General features: G+C 46.8%; 1 protein-coding gene across 1 annotated transcript in view; it reads left to right on the top strand.

The window, feature by feature from the left end:
- PLD5 (phospholipase D family member 5) overlaps positions 1–14,053 on the top strand; it is a 243,323-nt gene that overhangs the window by 115,738 nt on the left and 113,532 nt on the right. The gene's annotated exons all lie outside the window — the stretch shown is intronic.

Here is a 14,053-nt window from a genome sequence, read left to right as displayed (position 1 = left end):
ACAGACGCACGTGTATTCCTCCCTGTTCACTTGCCATTCACTTGCGCTCCACTTGTGGCTTGATCCTCAGAATCATTGTATGGGGTGTTGTTCTACTGTCATGCTGGTTTGGTGTTTTTTTGGTGGGTGGATGTCTGCATCTGTTGTGCCTTGCATGGGAGTTTGTTCATTACTTGCATTTGTTTAGTCACAAGTAGAGATGGGCATGATCTGCATTATGATCGGGAAAAAACCACGATAACGGCGATCGTGTGATCGTGAACCAGCGGATCATGATCGTCCATGGCCAACGATCCAGCAATCGGGAGGGGCCTGGATCGGGGCGATTGGGCTCTGATCGGGAATCCAGACACTCAGGCGCCAGCAATCTATTCCCCTGGCAACGGAGCCAGGGGAATGCCTGAGCTCTGTTTGCCCTCCTTCTGTCGCCCTGGAAACCCAAATGGAAGCCCAGCTTTCCTTGACCAGCAGGGCTTCCTTCCAACCACGGAGCAGCAAAGCAGTCACAAGTTGGGAGAAGACACCCAGGGGAGGGAGGGGGAAGGGTGTGTTCTGTAGCCGTGGGCACTCCAATCTCATCCCTGCAAACTCTGATAGGCAGCTCTGATGGCCAAACACAGACCTCCTGTGTTGCTGAATGGGACCCATGCCATGGGCTCCCAGGCTGGGTTTCACTTTCTGTGAGCAGTGGAGTGGGACAGAGCTCTTGCTTGCTACTTGCTAGCCTTTGGAGAGATAGAGAGAGAGAGAGACTGAGAGAGTCGGCCGCTACCACAACCCACCTTCCCACATAGCTGGGAATACCAGCGTGCCCCGCTTTGGCATCCACGATCCACGGTTCAGGAACGGGAGATGATCGGTTTGGATTGTTAATTCGGGATCGTCACTGGCGCCGCTCCACGATCAGCTGGTTCATTAATTTTTTTGGGATCGTGCCCATCTCTAGTCACAAGTCGATGTGGGCGGTTTGGCATCGTACATGGATCCTTTTGGGGAGAAACAGGGCCTGAGAGCCCAGCTTCCCCATTTTGGGGATCTCCTTAAGAGATCTTAGGAGTGAGGCATGACAGGTGCATACCCAGCTCGGGGGCTGTTTGGGCATCCTCACTTCCAGGTGGCAGGGGATCCACACAGAGGTGTGCACCAATGTGGTATCTCATTAACTGTCATCTCGTGGTTCCCCCCTCAGCAAGGAGGCTGAGTAGAAGTGAGGGTCATCAGCTGGCAGGTGGGTCAGCTGGTGCTTAGATCCATGTCCTATGCAGTGCCAATGTTCCATGAGCTGTGAATCAATAATGTTGTGTCATCTTGTCCTCACCCCGCCCCCCCATTGATGCTGAGACTGCAACCACTGGCTTTGGAGCATATATCAAGAACACATTTGCTAGCAGGGACTTCAGACAGGCAGACTTGACAGACTTCAGTTTGAGGGAAAGCTCTATCACAACAGGACTGTACTTCAGTGTCAACTAGAGCAACATAGGAAGTCTCATCATGACTCAAGGACAGGGACTTTAATTAATGTCTTCTGCTTGAATATAGGCAAAAAGAACATTGCAAAAATTGAACAATAAATGAAATGTAGAACACTTGCTAATGGTGTTGACAACTTTGCAGTTCTGCCACATACCAGTTTTCTGTAACATGGTCATGTGAGATGAAATTGGATTTTTTTCATGTATTAAATTTATTGGAAAATTAAGTCAAGTGCCAGGGAGTTGTGGCTCCCTGCTTCACAGAAAGCAGTCATTTTGATCCAGTTCATGGTTATTTCTAAACCATTACAAGCAGTTAGGACCATAAGAACAAACCTCAACCCCCCCCCGAAAAAAGCAGCAAGAATTGCTGAAGTTTTTCCGATGGATGCCTGTAACATTTTTGTTTAGTTTCTGAGAGTAATACAAATGTTACATGTGTTGTTTATGAAAGATTTATGTTTCATGAATTGATATCTATCTGTAGCCACCATTTCATAGTTTTTCAATTTCAAGCAGAATTACATGACATTTTTATTCATTTGCAGGCACGCCTTCTGCTAAACACATTTATTATGCAAATAGAAAATATATTTGTTGGATACATTGTCTATGGAGTCTTTTTCATAAATGCATGGAGTCTCATTATGGATTCTGAATGTGACTATAATATATTATGAAATGTAATGTAATGTGCGAGTTCTTATTCTTCTAATAATGATTCATAAAAGATGTTCAAAGTTATAGTAACAGAATATTAAAAACTTTGTAAAAACATACATTTCCAGATGTATTTATATACACATTTGAGATCTCTGTGTCTATACATAGCTTTATGAGTATCATAAATAGCACTATCTGGAGACAAGCTCCATAAATCTGTTTGCCAGCTCATCAGGGGCTAGTGAGCTTTTGATAGCTGCCCCTTCTCAACACAATGAACACAATTCAAAGAAAGATTCCTCATTTACTTTTCTGATTGGGAGAGAGGAGGTGGCATTTTCATGATGGGCTGGTCCTTGGAGTCTGGAGTAACACTTCTCTGTCTCCAACATCCAGCACATTATGAGAAATTCCACCATCCCTCTCCAGATTGGGATGGCAGGGTGAAAGAGTCTTTTACGTTGCACTGATGAGATTTTGAGCAAACAGAAGTGTCATAAGACATTTCTGCCTACTCCAAAGCCCAGCATAACATGAGATCCCCTTCCTTTCTTAAGTTCTTTGGAATGTGCAACAAACTTGGAAGAAGAAATGGAGGCAGCAGAAACCACAAATTATGGATGGCTAGTAGGGCAAGCCAGATGTTCTGAACTCTTGTCTGGAAACCTATGTCATTGAAAGAAAGCCCAGAGAGTAGGTTACAAAACAAGTATTAATGAAATACCGGTATTCTTGAGCTAGCACTTGCAAGGGATCCCAGCCTCATTGCTGGTATAGGAGCAGACAGCAGCATGTGCTGCACACCCTGCTCTTGTCAAGCTGTCTCTGGTCAAGAAGGTCAAGTAGGAGAAGCTTCAGACAGCTAGAGTAGTGTAGTGACTAAGCTTACAAGCTGTGAACTAGAAACCTCACTTAGGCAAGTTTCTATCCCTTATCCTCTTATTTGTAATAGCCTAACTTGCAGGACCACCATGAGGACTGCTAAGAAAGTGCTTGTAAAGAATTACCTTGGAAATTTGAAATGAATTGTTTAAGAGCTAAATAATTAAGGTTGACTTCATCTCCCATTGTTAAGATTTTACTGTGTACTTGGCAGACAGGATCAATTTGTTTTCAGCTCAGACTCGGGGAGATGTGATTTCAAACATTGTCTGGTATGTGGATAAGTTTGAGTGAGGCTGATAGGCAATAAATTCAGGACCAACGAAAGGCAATACTATTTTATTCAGTGATTATTTAAATAGTAGAATTCACTGCCAGTCTATGTAGCCTCATTTTAAAGTCATTTATACTAATGGCCACCACTACATCTACTAGCAGTGAATTCCACAATTTACATACTTGTTGAATAAAGTATTACCTTTTTTTCCATCCTGAATTTATTGCCCATCAACTGCATCAAAACTGAGCCATTTACATAAGGTAAGGATAACTAATGATTTAACTGAAAACAGTATTCTTCATTGAGTTGAATCGTACTCTAGAATGTAATGAATCTTGGAATTCAGAAGAGTAGTGAAATGTTGGAATTAGGAAATAGGCAATACTATCACCTATACTCTCTACTTTCCTAATGTTATACTATAGATCTTAAATTCATTAAATCTTTAGATTGCTTGGGACTAAAGCAGAGATGGTATGAAAGCATCCATTATGGTATAATACGTCAATATTAATGGTATATTAAATACCCTTGAGAAGTCCTTGCAATGTATAATAGCTTGCAAGTAAAAAAAACAAATGCTGAATTTTGACAATGTGGAGTATTAGAAGAACTGACCAGCAGAAAAACCAGGGTTGTCAGCCCCCTGCTTAGAGTGGTGGCAGGAGAAATTGTTTTTAAAATGACCATCGAGCCAATGGCGTGACATCACTTCTGGGGAAAACCTGGAAGTGATGGCACACCTCTCTAGGAATTGCCCGAAATTCTATGGTAAAACCCATAGAGTATTTTCCCAAATAACTCTAGTACTCTTTCTTTGTGTATTCTTGTACTCTTTTTTGGTTTCCAGAAGGCTGGTATCCTCTTTTCAATACCCAAACTCCTTCTCTTGCAACACAGTACTTGTCTTTAGTTTTTAATTGACTCTTAAGGTCTCCAAAGGCAGTTTCTAACCACATCAGACCAGGGATCTCTTCACTCTTCAGAGCTAACTCCCTGTTTGACTGGGTAGGGAAATTCACTAGATCTATTCCCTTCTTTTGGCCCATAGGAGTCAGCACCAACTTCCCAAACTTCCTTGCCAACTTTCCCCCACTTCTCCTGTCTGCGTTAAACTGCTCTCAGTCAGGGCTGAGTCTCGAAAACTGTCAGTACTCACTCTCTCTCATCTAGGGCTGAAATCAGACTCCCTTCTCCCCAGCATCAAGTTCAAAAGTCTTCCTCTGTTCAGCTCATGCTACTCAATAAGATTCCTTAGAGTAGCCTGTCACTCAAGATTCTCTGTTTCTGTGAAGAATTAGCCCTTCACAGTCACTTAGCTGTTTGTACAGCACTTCTCAGATTTTAAAAATACTGCTTCTGTTATTTTGTACTTTTTTAACCTACAAATGTATTTTTATTCCAGATTTTCCCACAAACCTGGGGCTCTTCTCAGGTTTGTAGATGGCTCTCATCTGTTTAGGGCTCCAATATCTGGATTTAAGTATCCAAAGATCAGACCATTTTGAGAATTAGATATATTACTATCCAGATAGTGATATGAAACGGAACAAACACCTAGTAATTAAATCCACCTTTCATGTTGATATATGTAATGAACAGATTGAGGTCCATCCTTTTTCTCATATCTGCCAGCCCTTTTTGTATCCTGGTGGTCTGGCAGAGAAAGCAATAGTTAATGAGAGGCCTTCATAAGCTTTGGAGGGGAGAGGAGAAGGAATGGCAAAGGGAAAAGATTTTTGATCAGATAGGGTTTAGAGATTAGACATGGGCACGAACCGAAAAAAATTAATGAACCAGTAGATCATGGTTCAGTGCAGACGGCGATCCCGAGTTAGCAAACCGCAACAAACATTTCCCGTTGATAAACCGGATCGTGGTTCATGGTTCCGGGACAGCACAATGCAGCACATTGGTATTCCCAGCGATACAGAAATGGTGGCTGATGCCGGCGGCTGAGGGTCCTGATGGGCACGAGGAGAGGGCGAGGGGTCTGGCCACTCGCCGGTGGCACCCCCATGTGCCCACCTGCCAGGCCAAACTGGAGTGCACTGGTATTCCCAGAAAAAAATGAAAGGTGGGTACTGCCAGCGGCTGCTGGGCCTGGCGGGCACGGGGAGGTGGCGGAGAGCCGCCTCCCCTCAGGGGGCGGGGGGTCTGGCCACTCGCCGGCGGCACCACCCATGTGCCCACCCGCCAGGCCAAACTGGAGTGCTCTGGTATTCCCAGCAAGAAAGGAACAGTGGGTAATGCTGCCGGCCGCCGGGCCTGGTGGGCATGGAGAGGTGGCGGAGAGCTGCCTCCCCTCAGGGGGCAGGGGGTCTGGCCACTCGTCGGTGGCACCCCCCATGTGCCCGCCTGCCAAGCCAAAAAGGAGCATGCTGATATTCCCAGCAAGGGCACGAATGTGGGTAGTGCCGTCGGCCGTTGGGCCTGGCGGGCACGGGGAGGTGGCGGAGAGCCACCTCCCCTTAGGGGGTGGGGGGTCTGGCCACTTGCTGGTGGCACCACCCATGTGCCCGCCTGCCAGGCCAAACTGGAGTGCGCTGGTATTCCCAGCAAGAAAGGAACAGTGGGTAATGCCGCCGGCCGCCGGGCCTGGTGGGCATGGGGAGGTGGCGGAGAGCTGCCTCCCCTCAGGGGGTGGGGGGTCGGGCCGCTCGCCAGCAGCACCCCCCATGTGCCTGCCCGCCAGGCCAAAGAGGAGTGCGCTGGTATTCCCAGCAAGGGCAGGAATGTGGGTAATGCCGGCAACGGCCGGGCCTAGCAGGCACGGGGAGGCAGCGACGAGCCACCTCCTCTCAGGGGGTGGGGGGTCTGGCTGCTCGCTGGCGGCACCCCCCATGCGCCCGCCCACCAGGCCAAAAAAGAGTGCGCTGTTATTCCCGGCGACGGTGGGAGCGGACATGACATTCGGACAGGGGCCTGATCCCCCAGCCACCGCGGGTCCTCACCCGAGGGTCCCACCGAGGAACAGTGTGTCGGTGGCAGCCGACAGCACCCACCTTCCTGCCTTGCTGGAAAGGACGGGAGGGAAAGGACCTGTCATGTGGGGGGTAAGTGGGAAGATCCCCCTCCACCAAATTCCAGGCCAAACAGGAACGTGCTGGTATTCCCGAGATGGGTGGGAGAGGACCTGTCATTTGTAAAGGGGCCTGATCCCCCAGCCACCACAGGTCCTCACCCAAGGGTCTCACCGAGGAACAGTGCAGCAGTGGCAGCCGACAGTACCCACCTTCCTGCCTTGCTGGAAAGGACAGGAGTTGCGGGACACATTCCCACCCAGCTGAAAGAGGTCCTGTCAGTCCCGTTGACAGGGGTGCTGCCACATTGTCAACTGACTGTATCCATACACAATACAATCGGTTGCGCGAACGCCACTGAGCTGTGTAACCAAGGAGGGAGCAGTAACAGGATAGTCCCTCATGAAACAGGGGCTGACCTGATCCACCGTCCTGCCTTTGTGGAAAGTAGGGGATGGGCAGGACAGGAGGCATTGTTTGGACGGGTCAGAGTGGTTCCTGAGAGGGGGAGATGGAAACGGGACAGCAGCAGCAGCAGCTGACATCGGCCACCTTCCTGCCTTTGCGGGAAGGACTTCAGTCGAGCGACCCATTCCCCCCTGCTCAGAGGGCTCTGCGTTTGTGATGGATGGGGGCACCGTGCGGCTGAACTATATGTGCAACAGTTCCTGAGCTGCTGCGCAAGTGCCCAAAGGAGGCTTCCATCAGCAGCATCACCCACCTTCCTGCCTTTCCAGAAAGGATGGGAGGGAGAGGACCTGTCATGTGGTGGGGGGGAAGTGGGAAGATCCCCCCGCAACCGCCAAGCCAAAGAGGAGCGTACTGGAATTCCTGGCATGGGAGGGAGAGGATGTGTCATTCGGACCGGGGGCCTGATCCCCCAGCCACCACGGGTCCTCACCTGAGGGTCCCACTGAGGAACAGTGTGGCGGCAGCCGCCTCCTGAGCCATCAGCCTCGAGGTTGTAAGCGGCGCTGTCCCAGACCTTGAGGGGACAAGCTCCGCCAGCACGCCCTGCCCGAGTGCTCTGCTCTCCAGCATCACCCTCAGGGCAAACTGATCCTCCCACTGATGCCTGCTCACAAGAGCTGATGTCCCCCTTTCTCCCCCCAATGGATGTTTCACTGGGTGAGGAGGGAGACAGGCTCTGGTGGTGCCTCTTCAGGTGCCGAGTCAGGGCCATCGAACACAGGTGCTTCGGGTTTTTGCCCCTGCGCACCAGGACATCACAGGCCCGTCACCGTACCACACGGGGGTCATCAGGAAGGGCCTGAAAGTGCCTCCATACGGAGTAGTTGTAACGTCGACCACTAACTGTCCTAGGGGAAGGAGGACGAACAGTTACAGGCTGCGCTGTGGGGCTGGACACGGATGACGGTGTGAGGGGTGGACTGCAGGAGGGGACACCTCCAAGAGTTTGGGATGGGGACGGGAGGGATCTTTCATAACACACATACCATTCCTCCAGGGATACATCGCCCACCCACCTCTCCTCAAAATGTTGAGAGAGACTCTCTCCCCCCTGCGCAAAGACCTCTTGGGCCTCCACAGCCCACATAGTTGAATTGGGGGGAGCAGGAGGACTCCCTGCGGCCCCCGAGCCACACCCAATATTGCTTTCCACAACTGAACCAGGCACTTCACCCCACAACCACCCTTGGCAGCCAACACAGGAGGAAGACTCATTGTGCCACCAAACTAGAATTAAGCACAGGAAAGGAGATGACTCTGTGTGCCCTCCGCTGCGGTGCCCACCGAGCTTGGCCCCAGGGCCTGGCAGCAGCCCTGGCACCAGAGGGAGGGAGGAACTAGAGCCCTAGCCCACCACTCCCACAGACCTGAACAGAACAGGCACTGATTAATAATAATCAATGTGAGTCCTCAGCCGAGGTGCCCACCGAGCTTGGCAACAGGGCCTGGCAGCAGCACTGACACCAGAGGGAGGGAGGGACTACAGCCCTAGCCCACCACTCTCACAGACCTGAACAAATCAGGCCCTGATCAATAATCAATGTGAGCCCTCAGCCGAGGTGCCCACCGAGCTTGGCAACAGGGACTGGCAGCAGCCCTGGCACCAGAGGGAAGGAGGGACTAGAGCCCTAGCCCACCACTCCCACAGACCTGACCTGATCAGGCACTGATTAATAATAATCAATGTGAGTCCTCAGCCGAGGTGCCCACCGAGCTTGGCCCCAGGGCCTGGCAGCAGCCCTGGCACCAGAGGGAGGGAGGGACTACAGCCCTAGCCCACCATTTCCACAGACCTGACCAGATCAGGCACTAATGTGAGCCCTCAGCCGAGGTACCCACTGAGCTTGGCCCCAGGGCCTGGCAGTAGCACTGGAACCAGAGGGTGGGGCTACAGCCATAGCCCAGCACACCAAGATGCCTGGACAGAACAGGTACAGTGACCAAGAATAATAATAGCAATAATAAGAATCATAATTAAAATGATTAGGATTGTGATAATGATACAAATCATTTGGTGAGCTCTCAGCCCAGATGGCCACCTAGCTAGGCCCCAGGGCCTGGCAGCAGCCCTGGCACCACAGGGTGGGAGGGACTAGAGCTCTAGCCCACCGCTTCCACAGACCTGAACAGATCAGGCACTGATTAATAAAAATGTGAGCCCTCAGCTGAGGTGCCTACCGAGCTTGGCCCCAGGGCCTGGCAGCAGCCCTGGCACCAGAGGGAGGGAGGGACTACAGCCCTATCCCACCATTCCCACAGACCTGACCAGATCAGGCACTAATGTGAGCCCTCAGCCGAGGTACCCACTGAGCTTGGCCCCAGGGCCTGGCAGCAGCCTTGGCACCAGAGGGAAGGAAGGACTAGAGTCCTAGTCCACCACTCCCACAGACCTGAACAGATCAGGCCCTGATCAATAATCAATGTGAGCCCTCAGCCAAGGTGCCCACTGAGCTTGGCCCCAGGGCCTGGCAGCAGCCCTGACACCAGAGGGAGGGAGGGACTAGAGTCCTAGCCCACCACTCCCACAGACCTGACCAGATCAGGCACTAATGTGAGCCCTCAGCCGAGGTACCCACTGAGCTTGGCCCCAGGGCCTGGCAGCAGCCCTGGCACCAGAGGGAAGGAGGGACTAGAGCCCTAGCCCACCACTTCCACAGACCTGAACCAATCAAGCCCTGATCAATAATCAATGGGAGCCCTCAGCCGAGGTGCCCATTGAGCTTGGCCCCAGAGCCAGGCAGCAGCCCTGGAACCAGAGGAGATAGATCCCTATCCCCCAAAGCCAAGCTCAATTGTACTCTCAGTCTCTCTCCCCAAAGGCTAGCAAGTGACAAGCAAGAGCTCTGTCCCACTCCACTGCTCGCAGAAAGTGAAACCCAGCCTGAGAGACCCCGGCTGTTTATAAGCAAGGGTCCCACAGGAGGTCTGTGTTTGGCCATCAGAGCTGCCTATCAGGGTTTGCAGGGATGAGATTGGAGTGCCCATGGCTACAGAACACCCCCTTCCCCCTCCCTCCCCTGGGTGTCTTCTCCCAACTTGTAACTGCTTTGCAGCTCTGTGGTTGGAAGGAAGCCCTGCTGATCAAGGAAAGCTGGGCTTCCATTTGGGTTTCCAGGGCGACAGAAGGAGGGCAGACAGAGCTCAGGCATTCCCCTGGCTCCGTTGCCAGGGGAATAGATTGCTGGCGCCTGAGTGTCTGGCTTCCCAAACTGCGCCCGAACTTCCTGAACCAGGCCTCTCCTGACTGCTGGTTCATTGGCCGTGGCCAACCATGATCCGCTGGGTCATGATTGCGCGATCGTCATTTTCATGGGTTTTTACGTTTCGTAATGCGGTTTGTGCCCATCTCTATTAGAGGTCTCTTTGGTTAAGGGCTTTGATTCTATCATCATTCAATTCAGGGGTAAGACAACTGTTTAGTGTGGTGGCCTGGAGTAGCCCACACTGCTTTAAGGTTCTTTTATAAAGTCTTTCTGATATATTTGAAAGCTATGGGGCAGACTGAGGTCAGCAGACTGAGGCCTGTGTTTAAAAGTTTCTAAAGAATTAGGAAAACTAGGGACGTGGCTCTTACAGGCAGAAGTAATTTGGTAGCCACTAATGTTCTCTTCCATTCAGAAACAATATATATAATCTGTAAAGAAACTATATCTCGGGGACACAAGATGGTGACTGAATGAGAGCACTACATAATTAGGTGCTCTCTTGCCTGTGTGCATCATGGGCTTTATTGCCAGGCGGGGCTGAAAAACAACCCTAGCCCCCTCTTTGTAATTAAGTGCACCCCAGCTCTTATTATATATTATAATATTATATTACATGAGATAACATCAGAACATGCACAGACTTTGGTTCTTATGTTGAATTACCTCAGAATGTTTCAACCCCTGATTTCACCTGACCTTTCTGCTCTAAAGTAAATGAACTTGTTAGTTATTTTTGGAATTTTAAAAATGCCTCTGGTGCCATTTCTGTTGTTTAAGGATGAGGGAACATCATAACAATAAAAACACGCACACACACACACACACACACACACACACACACACACACACACACACACACAAAATCTGGAAGGCCAATACAAGTTAGTGTCTTCCAATCAACAGCTAAGAGTAAGGATTGGGTTTATGCAAATTCTTTTCACCTTGTCTGTTCCCTAGATCTGGGATGCCATTAAAATCCAAACTTTTAAAATTCTTCAAAACTTAAAATGTGAGGGCTACTTATCTCATGAGTGACTATTTTCTTCCTGCTGAGAAATTTTCAAAATATTGGTAACTTACATAACACAAACAATCATGCCAAGTCTGATGGAATGAGGATGGTGTCTTGAGAAGGGAAAAATACCTGTATCTTTTTGCTCAAATAGATGAGAAAATGTGGCATGTTTAAATGGAGGGCCTCAGAATATATTTAAGCACAAATTCTAGGTGATTCTTGTAACCAATGCTAGGGAAAGTAGAGCATAAAAACGTTATAAGTAATTCTGAGTGTCCTATCAGATGCCTAATGTTTTTTTCTAATGAGGCCTAACTTTATTAGTCTTTCTGTAAAGTTAGGACTGGAGAGATAAATTTGCTCTATATTTATCTTGGAACAGAAGTACGAATTCTAGGTCACATGCTACTCTTCTTACTTAAAACCTTCTGTTCTGTTTTCTTATCTGTTATGAGAGGATGATAATACTTGTCCATATACGTCACAAGAATGTTCTGAGGGGATAAGTAGATAACATATAAAAGAAATAAAACGAATGAGCTATATGAGCCAAGTATCAAAAGGCTGCATTCTGCTAAAAATGTTCTTGGGAAAAGGACAGAAATGTAGAATGGTCTTATTTTTCTTTTCCCCACAGTCTTTTGTTAATATTATGGTGATATGAAATGCTGTGCATGTGAGAGAAATGCTTTGTGATCTTACACTTCATACAAAATCCAGCCACCTGTAGGGACATGAGCTACGGCTTAGTATTCCTTGCATGTTTACCATTGCAGCAGGAGCTTGCAGTGTCATCTGAGCATCAGTAAAGCAGTATGGTAATTTTTTACATGTGAAATGCTTCACAGTTCTAGCAAAGCAATGTTTATTTATTTATTTTTAATTTTTATTTTATTAGTGCCAAAACATTTAAAAAATAAAAAAGGACACAGGAGAGAGAAAGAAAGAAAACAATTCTGGCTAAAAAAACACTATTGGCACATTTATACGTAGGTATCCATAAAAGATTTCCAAATATCTAAAAATAAATCCATGCGCAGTTGCCTTCTATCTGCCTAATGTTCAAAAGTAGATAAGTTTATAAGGTCTTCAGTCTAGTGATAAAAGTGGGCTTTTGTCTCTCTAGTGTTGAAGTATTTTAGCAACTGTAAGGGCATGGAGGGTCCATTTCCATTGACCATCAGTTAGATTCCAAGAGACAGATGAGTAGTTTAACAGTGCATTAACAGCCTCAAAAATAAATAAGTTTTCTAACACAAAATTAATATGACTAATAACTTCCTCCCAAAAGGGCCGAATGACTAAACATGACCAAAGCATATGCTTAAGAGATGCATTTTGTGAATTATACCACCAACTGTTAGACACTGTTTAAATCTTGAGTAAAAATATGCTGTGGTGTGCAATATACCCTAAACATAATTTTTTGCTGAGTAACTTGCAGCTTAAAATCCATAGCAGCAACAGGTATATGGCTTAAAAACTTACCCCATTGTTAGCAAAATTGGACACTCCAGATCATTATTCCATTCATCTCTAAGGTTCTGCGTATTGTATTTATTAACTGACCTCAAATATTTATATACAAATATTGTATATTTTGCTTTCTGTATTGATTCAGTAAGAATCTCCAGAAATGGGGGAGATTCTGAAGCACTCAAAGCTGCCGGACCATATTAGGACACGAAAAATTGTTGCAATTGTAAATATTGCCATTCAGCAGAAGTTGGTAAATCATATCTAGACCTTAGTTGGAAGTATTTTATATCCAAGATTAATTTATTAAAATTCAATGAAAGTGTGTCCTTAATATTCTTTGGAATCAATATTCCAAGATCATTAATTGCATCTGGGCGTCATCAAAATTGCCCCTCAGTAATTACACTCTGTGATATATTATCTCCCAACAATGGCATCAATTCTGATTTTGTCCAAGTAATTGAATAACCAAAGAGATCTCCAAAATTATTACTCAAATTAATTCAGCAATGGAAGACTGAGGGTCTGAAATAAAAAATAAAAGATTATCTGCATGTAAAATAATTTAAAATTCTAAAGAATTATTTATAAAGCCATGTATATTATTACTTTGTCTAATAGCAGATGCTGGCAGTTCCAAACATACATCAAAAATCTGAGGAGAAAGAGGACATCCTTGCCTAGTCCTCTTTCAGGTAGAAATGATACTGAAAAAATACCATTGGTCAAGACCCTAGATCTAAAGGATGAATACAGAATTCTAATCCATTTCAAAAATTCATGAAAGAAGCCAAATTTAATAAATGTAGAGAAAATAAATTTCTAGTATATTTTGTCAAATGTTTTTTCAGCATCAAGTGAAAGAATAGCAATCAGATCAGCGACCAATCTAAGATTCTCAGATCCTTGCCTTTTCTTTTTCTTTCTTTCTTTCTTTCTTTCTTTCTTTCTTTCTTTCTTTCTTTCTTTCTTTCTTTCTTTCTTTCTTTCTTTCTTTCTTTCTTTCTTTCTTTCTTTCTTTCTTTCTTTCTTTCTTTCATTCATTCATTTATTTATAGTCTGCCTTTCTCACTGAGATTCAAGGCAGATCACGAAGTGTGAGATTAGTACAATCAATATCAAGGATGTTTCCATACAGTATCAAGGACCTTTCCATAAACAATATCATAGGATTTTACAAAGACATAGCATTAGCAAGGCTCTAATACAGAGTTGAAGAACTGTTGAAACAACGTAATTCTAGGACTGACATTAGATAACATGAAGCACAGGTAGTATATAGGAGTACATATTCAAAGCAACAGATAATATACAAGGCAACATAGTGGCGAATAGGGGTGTGCACTTCGGGTATCTGATTCGGGTAAAATACCCAAATCGGGCCTGATTTGGAAATCCCAAAGCAAAGCTTTCCGAAGCATTTGTAATGCTTCGGGAAGCTTCAGGGCCTGCAGGGATTAAGTTTAAAGGGCCCTTTCGCAAGCTGCAGGGCCCTTTAAACATACTCATTTCCCACCCGTACCCCACCACCCCACCTCCACTTCTCCCCACCCCCACTT

Source organism: Eublepharis macularius, chromosome 1 (genome assembly GCF_028583425.1).
Source record: "Eublepharis macularius isolate TG4126 chromosome 1, MPM_Emac_v1.0, whole genome shotgun sequence".
NCBI lineage: Eukaryota > Metazoa > Chordata > Lepidosauria > Squamata > Eublepharidae > Eublepharis > Eublepharis macularius.
This window is presented reverse-complemented; position numbering and strand designations above follow the sequence as displayed.